Raw genomic sequence first — 15,648 nt, forward strand, 5'->3', positions numbered from 1 at the left:
GAATTCCAGGGGTGGTCATATCCACAACTCTGCCCTGGCAGGTACGGCCAAGTCCGGATCAAGGAGTGGCATTCCCACTTTGATGTTGGCTGTCATGCTCTGTTGCCTGACGATCTCTTTGGCTGCCTGCAAGTCTGTTGTCCTGGGCCACCAGGTAAACCCAGCCGGGAGCACAGACCCTGCCTTCCATCCTCCCTGGCATGGCACCCTTTGCAGAGGAAAGAGGGAGACATGTATAGGTGGAGACGTCCCCCATCGCTCTTTCAGTTCCGAAGAGGGATTTTGACCCTTGATCATCATCTACTGAAGCTCCACAGACTACACACATGCATATACCTGTATGCTTACATGCGCGTATAAACACACTCGCCCGCACGGCTCAACTGTGAAGTGAGAGAGGGAAGGGGAAGTGGAAAAACAGCGGTCACCCCCAAGGCCCTGGGTGCATCTTTTATTCTCTCAAGCCCCATGTTTGCAGCTACAAATGAGGATAAAGATAAGAATCCACCTGAGCAGGTGGCTCTCAGCGTCTCAACCCAGCATCTGACTTCCCTGGTTCAACACGGCACGATTTCTCCAACAAATTATTTCCTATTTCAGTATGTGATTCAGAAGCCTGTAAATATTAAGTATCAGTGCCTCCTGGGGTTTTTGGGGGTTGTTTTGTTTTGTGTTTTTTAAACTGTCTGTCAAGTGGCACATTTCTCCAAGGGTGCCTGGAACATCAAACCTGCTTCTTTGTGATAAGGGTCTCTGTAGTTTAAAAGTTTACACCATGACAAGTCCAAAAGCATGTAACATTCAACTATGCCCTGAACATTGCTTTAAAACAGCTTCCTAAATTTTTTAATCTTTTAAAATTGTGGTAAGATACACATAATGTAAAATTCACATCTTGACCATTTTTAGGTATGCAGTTTGGTGGCATTAAGTACATTAACATTGTTTGCCAGCCATTGCCACCAGCCATCCACAGAACTGTTTTCATCTTGCAAACCTAAAGCTCTGGCCCCTCTTAAACACTAACTCCCTATTCCCCGCTCTGTTCCACCCCTGGCAGCCACCATTCAACCTCCTGTCTCTATAAATTTGACTCTTCTAGATACCTCATAAAAGTAGAAACATACATTATGTTTTTTGTGTCTGGTTTATTTCACATAGCATAATATCCTCAAGGTTTATTCATGCCATTGTGTGTGTGAGAATTACCTTCCTCTTTATGGCTGAGTAATACTCCATCGTATGTGTAGAACACATTTTGCTTTTCCATTTATCCATTGATGGATACCTGGGTTGCCTCCACCTTTTGGCTATTGTGCATAATTAGCTATGAACATGGGTGTATGAATAGCTCTTCTAGTTTCTGCTTTCAATTCTTTTGAATATTAAGATAAATATTAAAGGAGAAAAGAATTAAAATATCATTTTCTACTCCTGGAAAGGGAGACTCTATTTAATGTATTGAGCTGTTATAGCATCATAAAAAGTATACATTCTTTGCATTCAAACAGAACCTGGATTAAAATCTTGGTTGTAACATGTAAAAGCATTGTCAATTTAGATAAACTAACTTCTTCAAGATTCACTTTCTTGACAAGCAAAGTGGAAAAACAGTAGTCCTTTCCAACCTAGAAAGGTGACTGTGAGAATTGAATTGATGAAGGTCAGTCCCAGGAAGACAAGGAAGGAACTGGCCTTGCTCAACATTGTATCCCAAAGTCTTGCATGATGCCTGGCACAGAGAGAGCCCTTAATAAAAAAGCACTCCCATGAGTCAATGTGTAAATGAATATGTAAGGTTCACCTTAAACGTTATGGGGTACATAGGATGTACCGGTAACAGGGGGCTGGTGTTACTTTCACCGTCATCTTGGTGATCTCAACATATTCAGTCAGGAAAATCACCAAGGTTCACAGGCTTGCCCCCTCCCTTGACAAGGAAGACTGGTGAGCACAGAAGAGAAGGAATTTGACCGAGGTCACAAAACAGATTAGAGCAAAACCAGAGTTGAAACTCTGCCTCTTAAGTGCCAGTCTATGGCTCCATCTCATCTATTTCTTGTTTCAACAAAATAGATTAGTCATAGCTCAACCAAAGCCCACCACACGGTCCCCGACATGCCACCTTAAAAGCCTCCATCGCCAGGGGTGTATCCCACCATAGCAGTCATCTCCGCTAAGAGCCTTGGATTAATTTCCAATAGCTACCACCACAAATCAGAGGCTGCCTGCATTCCTTGGCGCATGACCCCATCCCTACATCATTCCAACCTCGTGCTTCAGTCGTCACCTTTCCTTCCTCCTCCCCTATGGTCAAATCTCCCTCTCTCTCCCTCTATAAGGATACTCATGATTGTATTTGTGGTCCACACAGATAATCCAGGATTGTCTCCCCATCTCAAGATTCTTTTTTTTTTTTTTCCGGGCCCAGCCACTCCGCGGCATGTGGGATCTTCCTGGACTGGGGCGTGAACCCGTGTCCCCTGCATCGGCAGGCGGACTCACAACCACTGCACCACCAGGGAAGCCCTCAAGATTCTTGACTTAATCACATCTGCAAAGTATGCTTTGTGATGTAAGGTAACATTCACAGGTTTGGGGAAGTAGGACCTGGATAGCTTTGGGGGTCATTATTCAGCCTAACACAGACCTGCAAGGGAACCCAAGACTGAGGATATGTGGCTACCGGTATGTTCTCAATAACTGAGTCCAGAAAATACCAAAAGTAATAGAGGCTGATGAACCAGGGGAATCTTGACTAAGGATCTATCTCAAGTTTGACCCATGCCCCTTCCTTCCCCTCCAGCACAGCGCTGACCCCACCCTCACAGGGTATCTCTGATGGGACCCCACCCCCTTTCGGCTCCTACACCTGCTCCAGGTCAGGCCCTCATGTTCCATGTCTGCACTCAGCATTCTTCTTGCCCCCTGCCATCCCAAGAGCTAGGAGCTAGAAGCCCAGTGGGGTTGCCCACTCCAGCTTGGGGTTGTCCCAACTACTGCTGCAAGTTCTTCTTTTAGTTGATCAGAAACCTGAGACTCTGTAGCTTCTATCCATTTGTGAACCGAAGCTTTGCAGCTTGAGGTCCCCGAGAAGAAATCCACTGTCCTTCTAAATGTGGGCAAAGAGGGAGAGGGGAATTCCATAGAAGGCAAAAGATCAGAAACCAAGGCTACAGAAGGAGTATCTGCAAATATCTGCCAAGTTTGATGAGGAAAGAGAATTTGAGATCCTGTGTGTTGAGTGGACAGGACTAAAGCAAAGAAAGAAATTGGCTGAAAGCAGAGATCTAGGAGGTTAATAACTGATGTGGCATCAGCAAGAGAATCACCCTCCCACATGCCAGGTTAGGGGCTATGAAGAGGCTCATGGGGAATGGATAGTCTTGGAGAGCCCAGTGGCAGCAGAGCTGATGCCTGAGCCTGGAAAGTTCTAACTATCGTGAAGTAGGGCCCAAAGAATGTCAGTCACAGCAGATGGAGAACACCCCTAGCCTGGAGCCAAAAACTCAGTGAGAGCCAGAGGCTGCTAGGGAGATGCTAGAAAGAAGCACTGTTGGGTGTTCATATAGAATAAACCTATGTTTCCCTGGAGACCAGCTCCAGCCAGGCCAATATAAGCAAGGAAGAAAAGAAGACTTCTGGAAGCAGCCAGCCCGTCACTGTCACCTAGGAGTGAGCAGGAACGAAAAGGCCCTTAAGTGACTCAGCAATCACTGGGCAGAAACCACTACAGGGTGAGCCAACCTGGTTCCATGGATGATATAATTGATATGATGCCCATTTTGCAGATAGGCAAATTGAGGCTCAGAGAGGCTAATTGGCCCAAGGAAGTTTTGGGGGAACCAAAGAGCTTGTGTTCTCTTCACCCCACTGCCACCCACTCACTGTCTAACATGCAATATTTAACTGTGACTCTGCTGAGTGTCCTGACAATCAGAGGGAGTGTCCCAAATACTCAACACAGAGAAGGCAGACACCCAGTTAATCAGAAGATACAGAGGCCGTGGGGCTGAAGCAGGCTCCCAGAGACACCCTGCAGGAATGGGCACTGACACTTCGGTACCTGGATGGTAGATCCCAAGGAGGAGGTTGAGGTGGACAGGACAGCACTCAGGGACCCCAGATAGAGGCCGTTTACCAACTAGGTTTTTTTGGTTTTGTTTTGTTTTTATTTTTAACATCTTTATTGGAGTATAACTGCTTTACAGTGGTGTGTTAGTTTCTTCTGTATAACAAAGTGAATCAGCTATACACATACATATATCCCCTCCCTCTTGCGTCTCCCTCCCACCCTCCCTATCCCACCCCTCTAGGTGGTCACAAAGCACCGAGCTGATCTCCCTGTGCTATGTGGCTGCTTCCCACTAGCTACCTGTTTTACATTTGGTAGTGTATATATGTCCATGCCACTCTCTCACTTCGTCCCAGCTTACCCTTCCCCCTCTGACAAAGGTGTGGCACATATATACAATGGACTATTACTCAGCCATAAAAAGAAACAAAATTGAGTTATTTGTAGTGAGATGGATGGACCTAGAGTCTGTCATACAGAGTGAAGTAAACCAACTAGTTTTACTGAGAAATATTTTGGTATTTTAGCATCCAATATAAAGGGGGCTTTGCCCACACTCTGAACACAGTAAGTCCCCTACGTATGTACAAGTTCCATTCCGAGAGTGTGTTCCTAAGTCCAACAAAGTTAGACTAGGTACCCAACTACACAATTGATTATATAGTACTGTACTGTAGTAGGTTTATAATACTTTTCACGCAAATAATACCTAAAAAACAAACAAACACAAAAAATAAAGAAAACCTTTTTAATCTTACAGTACAGTACACTAGTCCAGTACAACAGCTGGCATATGGAGGCTGGCATCGAGTGAACAGGCAAGAAGAGTTACTGACTGGAGGAGGGAGAGGAGGTGGGAGATGGTAGAGCTAAAGGATCATCAGCCAAAGGAGACAGAGGGCAAGCTGCAATTTCACTCACACTTGATGTTGATGGCACAGGTTCTGGTTCCTTGCTGGATTCAGTTACATTCACACTCTTGAAAAATGATCCAATGATGTCTGGGTAGGAGCTCTTTTTTTCCTGGTCATCGATGACACGGTAACACTGGATTTCATTCTGAACGGCTACTGCAACCTTCATGTACTGTTCTGTGTTCCGGTCCTGTGCCTCAAAAACTAACTGTGCCTCCTCAGAGAAAATCCCCTTGCCATTTCCTGTGTCATGAATCTCTCCGGTTCTTCAGTTACTTCTTTTTTTTTTTTTTTTTTTGCGGTACGTGGGCCTCTCACTGTTGTGGCCTCTCCCGTTGCGGAGCACAGGCTCCGGATGCGCAGACTCAGCAGCCATGGCTCACGGGCCTAACCGCTCCGCGGCATGTGGGATCTTCCCAGACCAGGGCTCGAACCCGTGTCCCCTGCATCGGCAGGCGGACTCTCAACCACTGAGCCACCAGGGAAGCCCCTTTCAGTTACTTCTTGTCTCTCTTCCTCCTTTCTCTGAGCCTCCAATTCCATGAGGTCTTCATTAGTAAGCTCCATGTTCACATCTTTGAGAATTTGCAATTCGTATGTGGGGGACTTCCTGTATCAGCTCTATTTTTATGGGGTAGGTTTTAGGTGTACCCTTGGGTGTCAATGGGACCCAGACTCAGGCTATTGGTGTAAGAACAGTGAAACCCTCAGATCTTCTGCTTTGGAAGCTTCCTCCCTTTCTGGGGGTTGCCTTGACTGGAGAATTGTGGGCATCCCATAATTCTGGGTCATTGGTAAACCAAGGTGGCCCCAGAGCCTCCATCTGTCTCCCCCAATCTGATCAGCCCCCTGGGGTCTATGTTAGATCAGAAGCCTCCAGAAATCCCCAGGCTGAGCCTCTGGAGCCCAGATGTCTTTGTGGCATCAAATCCTGAGGTTCCAAAGTTCCAGGAAGCTGCCCAAGCCAGCAGAGTCTCACAGGCTCTGAGATGGAAATGCAACTCCAGTTCAATTCCTGGGACAGGTTCCATCCAGGGAGAAGTCAGGAGACATCAGAGGAACCCCAAGGCCAACCAGCCATAAAAGAGCTCTTAGCGGGCAGCATTCTGATGACTGGAGTATAAATGAATCAGACACATGCCGACCACATTTCCCCTGGAAGAGGCATGAGCGTGCTTGTGCGCACACACACATCCACACTCCTTCATACACACTCCACACACATGGAGTCTCTCATACACAGGTACTCACACTCACACGTACTCACTGACTCACCATATGAGTTTCCTTATTGCTGTTGTAACAAATTGCCACAAACTTGGTGATATATTATCTGGCAGTTCTGGAGGACAGAAGTCCCCAGGCATCTCACCAGGCCAAGATCAGGGCTGCATTCCTTCTGGAGGCTCTAGGAGAGGATTTGTTTCTTGTCTTTTCCAGCTTCTGGAGGCTCCCCCAGCCCTTCTTCAATCTTCACCCCTGGTGACAGCAGGCGAAGTGCATCTCCTGTAACAGCAGCCCGTCCTCTTCTCCCGCCTCCCCCCCTCACTGCTAAGGACCCTCCCCCTCGTGATGACATTGAGCCACCAGGGGAACCTCCTATGTCAAGGTCAGCTGTTAGAAACCTCCCTCCCATCTCCAGTCTTAATTCTCTTTCTCCATGTTAACATTTAACATATTTGCAGGTTCTGGGAATTAGGACCTGGACATCCTGGGAGCCATTATCCAGCCCACCACACACATCTACACACCATACTAACTCATACACACACACTTTTGAAAAATGAAAAGCAAAATAACTTGGATGGGTCTCCTTAAGGTTTTGCCGAGCCCAAAACATTTGGCAATAAATGGTGACATCAGACCCGTCTACAGGCTGCCCTCCGTTCTCAATCTCTTCTTTCTTTACAGGGGTACACACACCAACAGAAGCAAAAAGGTGTGCCCTTCTGATCTATACTCTCTGGCCAGGCAGCATTCAAGACTCCGCCAAGGGTGTCAGAGCCAGCGGGAAAGGACCCTGCACACAACAGGGGTTGCCCTGGATGACTGGGGAATGCAGATCAGAAGGAATCAGAGGAAGCCAATCAGGCCAGAAAGGCGGAAGTCCCAGTGTCTAAGGACCCCTGAGCCATGCAGACCCCCACCTGTGCAAAGGCAGTCTCCAAACGCCCAAATTTGGAGCCAGTAACTCCTGTGCAAGGATGGGGATGCTGAGGAACTTGGAGTTCAAGGGGGATGATGGGGCTTATGCTTGTGACAGAGTTTGTTAGGACCAAAGGGCTCTAAGTAACCAGATTGTCAAAGCACCCACTTTGTAGACGAGGAAACCGAGGCATGGAGAGAAGAATCTGGCTCAAGTTCCTGCAGCTGGTGCAGAAGCAGAGCTAGAGCTCAGTGTCCCAAGCTCCTAGACTGGGGTCTTCTCTGCATCACATCTGGCGCTCACCCGCTTTCTATGGAGTCAAAGCTTCCCTGAAGTTAGGTGAGCCATACCTTCATTTCCTGGTGATGATATCTGTGCCTCCGTGGGCCCATCCTCACATGTGCGTATCCAGCATATTTTTACTGCAGACCAGCTCTGCCCCAGGGCCTGGGACTGGCTGGGCACCGAGGCCTCAGAGGTGGACAAGATATGGCTGTGGCATCAGCGTCATTTTCCCATCACAAGACAAATGGGACCAGGGCTGGGACGGAGGTGGCACCCTCTCAAGAGGGGTGCACTCAAGGCGGTGGAGCACAGGGGACAGCAGGGGATGGGGAAGAATTCAAACAGCAAGAGGACTTAAGAGTCCAGCAAACCTGTACTGAAATCTCAGCTCTGTCACATGCCGGCTGTGTGACATGGAGAGAGTTACCTAACCTCTCTGAGAACCAGTTTGCTCAAGTGGGACCTGATTCATACGATTATCATGAACTTAACACACTTTATCAGCTCAAAGGCACCTCTGACCCTCCCATATCTGAGGTGCCTGGGTCTACATGGCTGAGTGTGGCTTGACTGACCACTCACAGCAGGTTCTGAGAAGTTAGAGGAGGGTGTGGAGAGGGTGGATGGACAGTCCCTGTGGAAAACAGTATGGCAGTTCTCCAGCAAGTCAAACATGGAATTACCATATGATCCAGCAATTTCACTCCCAGGCATGTACCCAAAAGGATTGAAATCAGGGACTCGAATAGATATATGTACACCTATTTGTAGTGTCATAGGAGCATTAGCCACAATAGCCAAAAAGGCAGAAACAACCCAAGTGTCCTTGGTGGGATGATTGGATAAGTAAGATGTAGTCTTTCCATACATTGGAATATTATTCAGCCTTAAAAAGAAAGGAAATTCTGACACAGGCTACAACATCACTAAACCTTTAAAACAGTATACTAAGTGAAATAAGGCAAACACAAGAACAAAGAGTATGTATTCCACTTGTATGAGTATCTAGAATAGACCAATTCATAGAGAAAGAAAGTATAATGGTGGTTACCAGCAGCTGGAGGGAGGAGGGGGGAGGGGAGAATTATTGTTTAATGAGTACATTGCTTCTGTTTGTGGTGAAGAAAAAGGTTTTTCATGGATGGTTGGCAGTGATGGTTTCACAACAATGTGAATGTACTCGATACCAGTGAATTGTACACCTTAAAAAGGTTACTATAGTAAATGTTATGCTATGTATATTTTACCACAATAAAAAAGGTGATTTAAGAGGCAATGGCCATTGGCAGAGTGGCTGTGCCACCTAGTAAAGCAGGGACCAGTCGGAATGATCATGTGTGCTCCATGAGAGAGAGGAGAGGGTAAGGGGACAGTAGCAGTGTCCTCCCCACAGAGGTGAGAACCAAGAAGATGCAAGAAGAAGAGTGAGACCCTCACACTCAACCCAGCATCATCCATCCGGTGCCTGTCAGGAGAGACAACAAAACAAACATGAGAACCCAGAATGGGGACTCCAACTTCACCCCTGTGCTCCCTTGCATGAGACTTCCTTCCACTGAAGATCAACTTGGCACCTTAACCCAAAGGCACCATATTGTCACCCTCATCCACTCACTCAAGGGGGTGATTTTTTCTTCCAGGAACACCATTCTTTCTCTTTTTTTAGATTTATTTTACTGAAGTATAGTTGATTTACAATGTTGTGTTAATTTCTACAGTGATTCAGTTTTATATATATATATATACATATATATATATATATATATATATATATATATATACACACACACACACACACACATATTCTTTTTCATATTATTTTCCATATGGTTTATCACGGGATATTGAATATAGTTACCTGTGCTATAGAGTAGAAGCTTGCTGTTTATCTATTTTATATATAATAGTTTGCATCTACTAATCCCAAACTCCTAATCCATCCCTCCCCCACCTCCCCTCCTCCCCTCCTCCTTGACACCCACGAGCTTGTTCTCTATGTCTGTGAGTCTGTTTGTTTCGTAGATAAGTCCATTTGTGTCATTTTTTTAGATTCGACATATGTTATGTCACATGGAATCTGTCTTTCTCTTTCTGACTTATTTCACTTAGTATGATCATCTCTAGTTCCACTCATGTGGCTGCAAATGGCATTATTTTGTTCTTTTTTATGGTTGAGTAATATTCCATTGTATGTATATGTACCACATCTTCTTTATCCATTCATCTGTCAAGGGGCTGTTAGGTTGATTCCATGTCTTGGCTATTGTGAATAGTGCTGCAATGAACACCGAGGTACAGAACAGTATCCTTTCTCTTCTTCAACAGAGTAATTGCTCCAGATGCTGCCCTGGGCCCACCAAGTTAGCTGAGCCTCACCCACCCCCCGCATCACTACTGTTCTCATCTCCATCAGTTCACTCACCACACCAAATTATACATAGCCATTTCCCCAACAGGCCCTACTAAAAAGTAAGAGTTTCTTAAGGTTGGGGACCCCATGGTACTTGTGCAGTACACTCAGCCCAACATGTTCCCTGGCACTAGTAGATATTCATTTTATGGTCTGTGGGTAAATACTGTAAGTGAATAGATGAGAGTGAATGAATGCATGTGTTGTAGCGATGGCAGCTCTCATTGGAGGGCAGGATGCGGTGCTCTGGGCTTCACATCTATCCGGCCATTTAATGCACACAGCAATTCAATGAAAGGAGCTCTGTTTTTACTGTCAATATTCAACAAGAAAGGTGGTATTTCAAGCAGTGTCCATCCGGCCAGAGATGGAGGCACATTTTGAATGGATTAAAGGAAACATGAGTGCCCACTCATTGGTCCTGGTTTATTCTCCAGCTTCAATTCCAAAGTTTAGAGATACCACCTCCCCAAGCCCCAAGCTCCCCATGTTGGGCTCCCACCAGAAATTGCCTTTGTTTTTACACAATCCAAAATGGTGCTTAAGAACATGAGATTTAGGACTTCCCTGGTGGTGCAGTGGTTAAGAATCCACCTGTCAATGCAGGAGACATGGGTTCAAGCCCTGGTCTGGGGAGATCCCACGTGCTGCGGAGCAACTAAGCCTGTGTGCCACAACTACTGAACCCTGCGCCTAGAGCCTGTGCTCTGCAACAAGAGAAACCACTGCAATGAGAAGCCCGCACACTGCAAAAAAGAGTAGCCCCTGCTTGCCGTAACTAGAGGAAGTCTGTGCACAGCAAGGAAGACCCAACGTAGCCAAAAAATTTTTTTAAAAAGGAACATGAGATTTGGAATCACACGGATTTAAATTACCACCCTGGTCCTCCTACTTCCGGGGGCAAGTCAGCTTCTCAGAGAGCCAGTTTCCTCATCTGTCAAATAGTGATAAGCGTGGATTAGAAGCCACCACACACATGAAGCCCTTAACACGCAGACATCAGGCAGCAAGAGGCCAAGTTTATCATGGGTGGGCGTCGGATCAGGGCTCTTGGGAGATTGTGCGTTGGCTGGTCATTCTCATGAATCTAATCAAGAAGATATTGCCAACAAAGATGTGTGGTGAGGAGGAGAGGACCGAGATCAAGGCAGGAGGATGAGTCCCAGATGGGTTTCGAGCTTGAGATGCGGGACACAGGAATCCAGTTCCAAGGTTTGGAGTACACAGGGCTGGAGACCCAGGAGAGAGAGTCAGATGGGAGAGTGTGAGCAGAGAACACACTGTGGATTCCTGAGACAAGAGGTCATGCCCAAGGCTGGGCTTTTGCTTTCTTTTGCTGTTTCTTTTTCTTTACTGAGCTCCAACACACAAGTGCATGGGTGGGCTTGTCTCACTTAGAGGGTCTTGTGACAGGAAGGGCCATTTTCCCCACAGCTGGAGACTCTTGGCATGCTGGAATTCAATCCCCCTTTGGATGGGTGGTCTGCTGCGCCCTCCGCCCCCTCCCCGCCCTTATTCCTATGTTGGAATAGGTCTTTGCAGCTCTGGATCCAGCCAACACAGAACATTTTCCTTGCTGCTTAAATTAGCACATGAGAAATAACTAGAGATAGAAATCACAGTTCACTTAACACTAATTATTTCCCTGGAAATGAAGATTAATATTGAACTTGTTACTTGCAGGGAGGAGAGTAAATACACACAAGCACACACCCTCCAAGGAAACGTGCAGATCTAATCCTTCAATTACTTCAGACCCAACACACCAAGCAGCCCTGCTGGCTCAATGTTTCCTAGTTGGTTGCTATGATCAAATCCAGGAATTGGGGGATGTTCATGGCTGGCCCCAGTGGTAGAGACACAGTGCAGAGGAGATGGGAGTTCCAGGGTAACTGGGTGAGGTTGGGGGCTCCAGTGTTCCCCAGAGGTGTATCCATCCTCCCCAAAGTGTCAACAGGTGTCCAGGTTTGCCTGCCCTGTGTCTGCAGCAGCTCTGTAAGAAACTCTGGTTATAGAAGTTCAGACCACAGGGCAGTGAGTGGATGAATGAATGGGTGAGTGACCTCATGAGTAATAAGTAACGGAGTGTCAGTGAAGCAGCTCACCCAGGACCAAGAGTCAGAGGTCCCGATGCCCAGTCCACACCTTGGTCTAACCTGTGGTGTACAGCCAGCAACCAGACAGGCTCCACAGAGGAGAGAGCATTGAAAAGTAGGCAACATTTTAAGGAGTGAAGGGGATTCCAGCAGAAGAGTCAGTAGCAACTAAGATCTGAAAGCAGGAAAGTTGGAGGCATAAATGTGGAAGAGTGAGAGGGGTGTGTGTGTGTGTGTGTGTGTGTGTGTGTGTATTTTCTCTCTGGCAGGAACAAAAAAGGATTGTGAGGGCTAATATTAACCACATTTGTGTGGTAAGCTCTGGGGTTTACAGAGCACGTTATACCATTATCAAGGAGAATTCTCAAGGCGGGTCTACGTGGTGGGTATTTGCCCCATCAAGGAACCTGACATGTGGGGAGGTGCAATAAATTGCCCAGAGCCACAGAGATGGAGAGTCACCACGCAGGAATGTGAACTTCAGCCTCCTGGGTCCAAACCAAGAGCTCTTCCCATGCCTAGGTGCCTGAGAGTGGGGAGAGGCTTCGAGCACCTGTCCAAGAAGTGAGTGGCCCAGGCTGGTGGTCTCTCCATCATCAGCAAATTCCGTCAGGATCCCAGTGATAACCAGAACTCAGCTGCCGGGCACTGCTCACCTTCTGAAACATCTCCAGCTATTCAGTGACCAGGGTAGGAAGACGAAAGGTGAAATCTGGGTCTTTTATCATCAATTGCACATTAATTACCTAAACTTCATAGCGGCCATGCCATGCTCCCCAAACCTTGCACACCTGTGTGCCCCAAAGTTATTATTCCCAACTGCCAAGTCATGGTGTCCCTGAGACAGCATGTGTGATTCAAGTTCAAGTGCAGAGTAGAGATTGTCACCTGTCTTACCCTTCTTCCCCTGCTCAACAAAGCCACTACACACCCCAACATACACCTCCTGACCCTTCCCTGCCGCATAACTCAGGCTGGTCTCCTGAGGTTACTGATCTGAGAAAAGCTGAAGGAAAAATAAGGCTATTGCCTATCACCTCTGTGTGAGCCCAGTGTGGGTGTATCCAGAAAATGCGGAGCAAGGGACTCACTCCTGTTAGCTTAGTCCTGCCAGCTCAGAGACCACGGGACAGAATTTAGAGCTACACAGATGCAGGTTTAAATCTTAGCTCCACCAGAATGCAGCAGGGTGACATTGAACTAATTCACTAACCTGTCAGCCTCAGCCATTCCATGTGTCATAGAGTGGTCATTTCACCTGATAGAGGTGTCCTGAGGATGGGAGAGTCACCTGTAAAATGCCTGGCATACTAAAAATACCTAGGAAACATCAATCCCCTCTTTGGGGAGACTGCTTATCAGTCTTAGAGGCGCTGGGTATCCTAGGTAGGGCCTCGTCTTGGTAGGAATGAAGCTTACATGAAATAAGTGCTTCCAGTTTGGAGGATTGGATTCAACATGCCACATTCTAAGGCTGGTTGTCTGTAAATCACTTTGGGGGACTTTGGCTGCTTTCCAGGCTACGTCTACAGCCCACGTCTATAGGATCCATGCCTTTGGGAAATGGGAGAATGAATGTGACTTCCTCCTTCTGGTCGGCAGGACTGCAAATATGGAGACTGAACGAGTTCTTGAGGAGGGGACGGTGGCTAAGGCTGTGTGAACCCTGAGGAACACCATGGCCAGCAGGGCACAGAACAAGACCTGCTCCAACCCTCCCTCTGCTTCAGGATTCCCTTTGATGTTCCCGTGTGGGAGCCATGCGGCCTCGGCGTACACACGCAGTTGGTGGATCTCACTGTCCCTCAGTGGGTCCAATCCATCCCTGAACAGTGGCTATTAGAAAGCTGGCACTTAGTTGGGAAAGACAGGAGCAAGTGCTTGAGACTGAATGGTAAGCAAATGAAAATGGCCCATGAAAACTGATATTCAGTAGTGTGTGTATAGCATACATACATAGCAAAGTGACTACAATGATATACTAAAATGGTAAGTTTTTAATCAATGGATGGCAGGGGTGATTGTAAGCTTCTCAAACTTTGCTATATTTTCCATAATGAATATCTGTTTACTTTTCTAATCAAGAAAAAATTAAGCATTAATCAAAGGAAGTGATTCCTTATATCAAGCAGATGTGTGTGTGTATGTATATATATATATATATATATATATATATATATATATATGTTTTTCTAAAATGCAGGTTTCTTGATTGCCAGCCCCACGCTCTTATCAATAAAAGGAATAATGTAGATGGAAACATTTGTGAGCTACCTGTGTTCTACCAGGTTGACTCATAATATAATTAACATGTAAACTCCAGCACATAATAAAAGGATGACACTTCACTGCATAAAGAGATTCTTTACTTTGTTTAAGGAATTGCCAGAGGTACATTAAGCTGATACACACAAACAGTCACAGATCAATTAAAGAGAGACCAAGGGCTCAGTAGCCCTGAAACAGTGTTAAAGTAGGTAGTTTTGATGGCTGGGCACTTCACAGACCTTTCAGTGCCTCAGTTTCCCCAGGTAAAGACAAGTTGGACGAGATGATTTTGAAAGGATCTGTGAGCTCTTCAGGAGTGATCAGAGGAAAAAAAAATTTTTAAGTTGGCATCCAGACATTAAAACAGTGAAAGCAACTGATGATTGGATACCCAACCCTTAAGAATCTCCATCTCTAGAGATTCAAAAGACTTAGCATAACTAAAACAAAAAAACTAATATCAGTGAAAATTGAAACTAGTAAACACAATATCAACATTTGAGAAGCATTGCCCCTAGAAGATCAGATAAGAACAAAGACAAAACAACTCTGAAATGTTAATATGAGCCAGCAGAAAAGTAGACTTTATCTGTAAAAACCACACACACACACACACGCACACACACACACACACAGAGCACTCAGATATGACACAGGAAGTTTCACTTATTGATACAAACCATCTAATTATTTTAAAATAGTAGAAAATCATAGAAGGGTCTTCAGAGATCATGCAACCACTGCTTTGCAATATTTCTTTTAATCCACAAAACTCTTTCTTCAAACGAAATCTTACATGGAACCGTTAAAAGCAAAGCTTCTCTGATTGATGGTGTGCAGAGATACATGCCTGCCGTGTAGCACCCAAAGGGGACACCCACGTCTTTCCACAGAACATCGGGAGCTCCACAGGGCACAGGTGAAAAGCCACTGGCCTCACCGGGGCCCAGAGAGGACACGTGACTTGCTTAATGTCACACAGCAAGCTGGTAGCAGATTGAGGACTGGCCCATGATGCAGTATCACGCTGCCTCCAAACCCAAGAGGATATGACCAGAGGTCAACACTTCAGGCTCACCTGCTTGTTCCACATCAGACACCCTAATCACCTCTCACCCCTGGCAGAGCTATCCCTGGACCAGGTACACTTGGACATCATCCTGTTCCCCGCTCTCTCCCTTGCACCCCACATCTTATTGGTCACCTTGTTCTTTTGATTCTACCTCCTTAATCAATATCATCTCTAGGGTGAAGCCAAGATTTAGGCTCAGATCTCAAGACAGCTCAGCTCCTGCTCTGCCCACCTCCAGGGCTGATCGAAGACCCCCTCATTAAAAGGATCTCAGACCTTTGGTGGCCTCCAAAAGACCCAGCCACTTGACCATCCGCGAGTGTCGGCAAACACAGAACTTTTCCCGAAACCAACAGCAGAGGCAGTCTCTCTGTGAAGAGCT

Source organism: Mesoplodon bidens (assembly GCF_964165515.1).
Source record: "Mesoplodon bidens genome assembly, chromosome: 3".
Taxonomy (NCBI): domain Eukaryota; kingdom Metazoa; phylum Chordata; class Mammalia; order Artiodactyla; family Ziphiidae; genus Mesoplodon; species Mesoplodon bidens.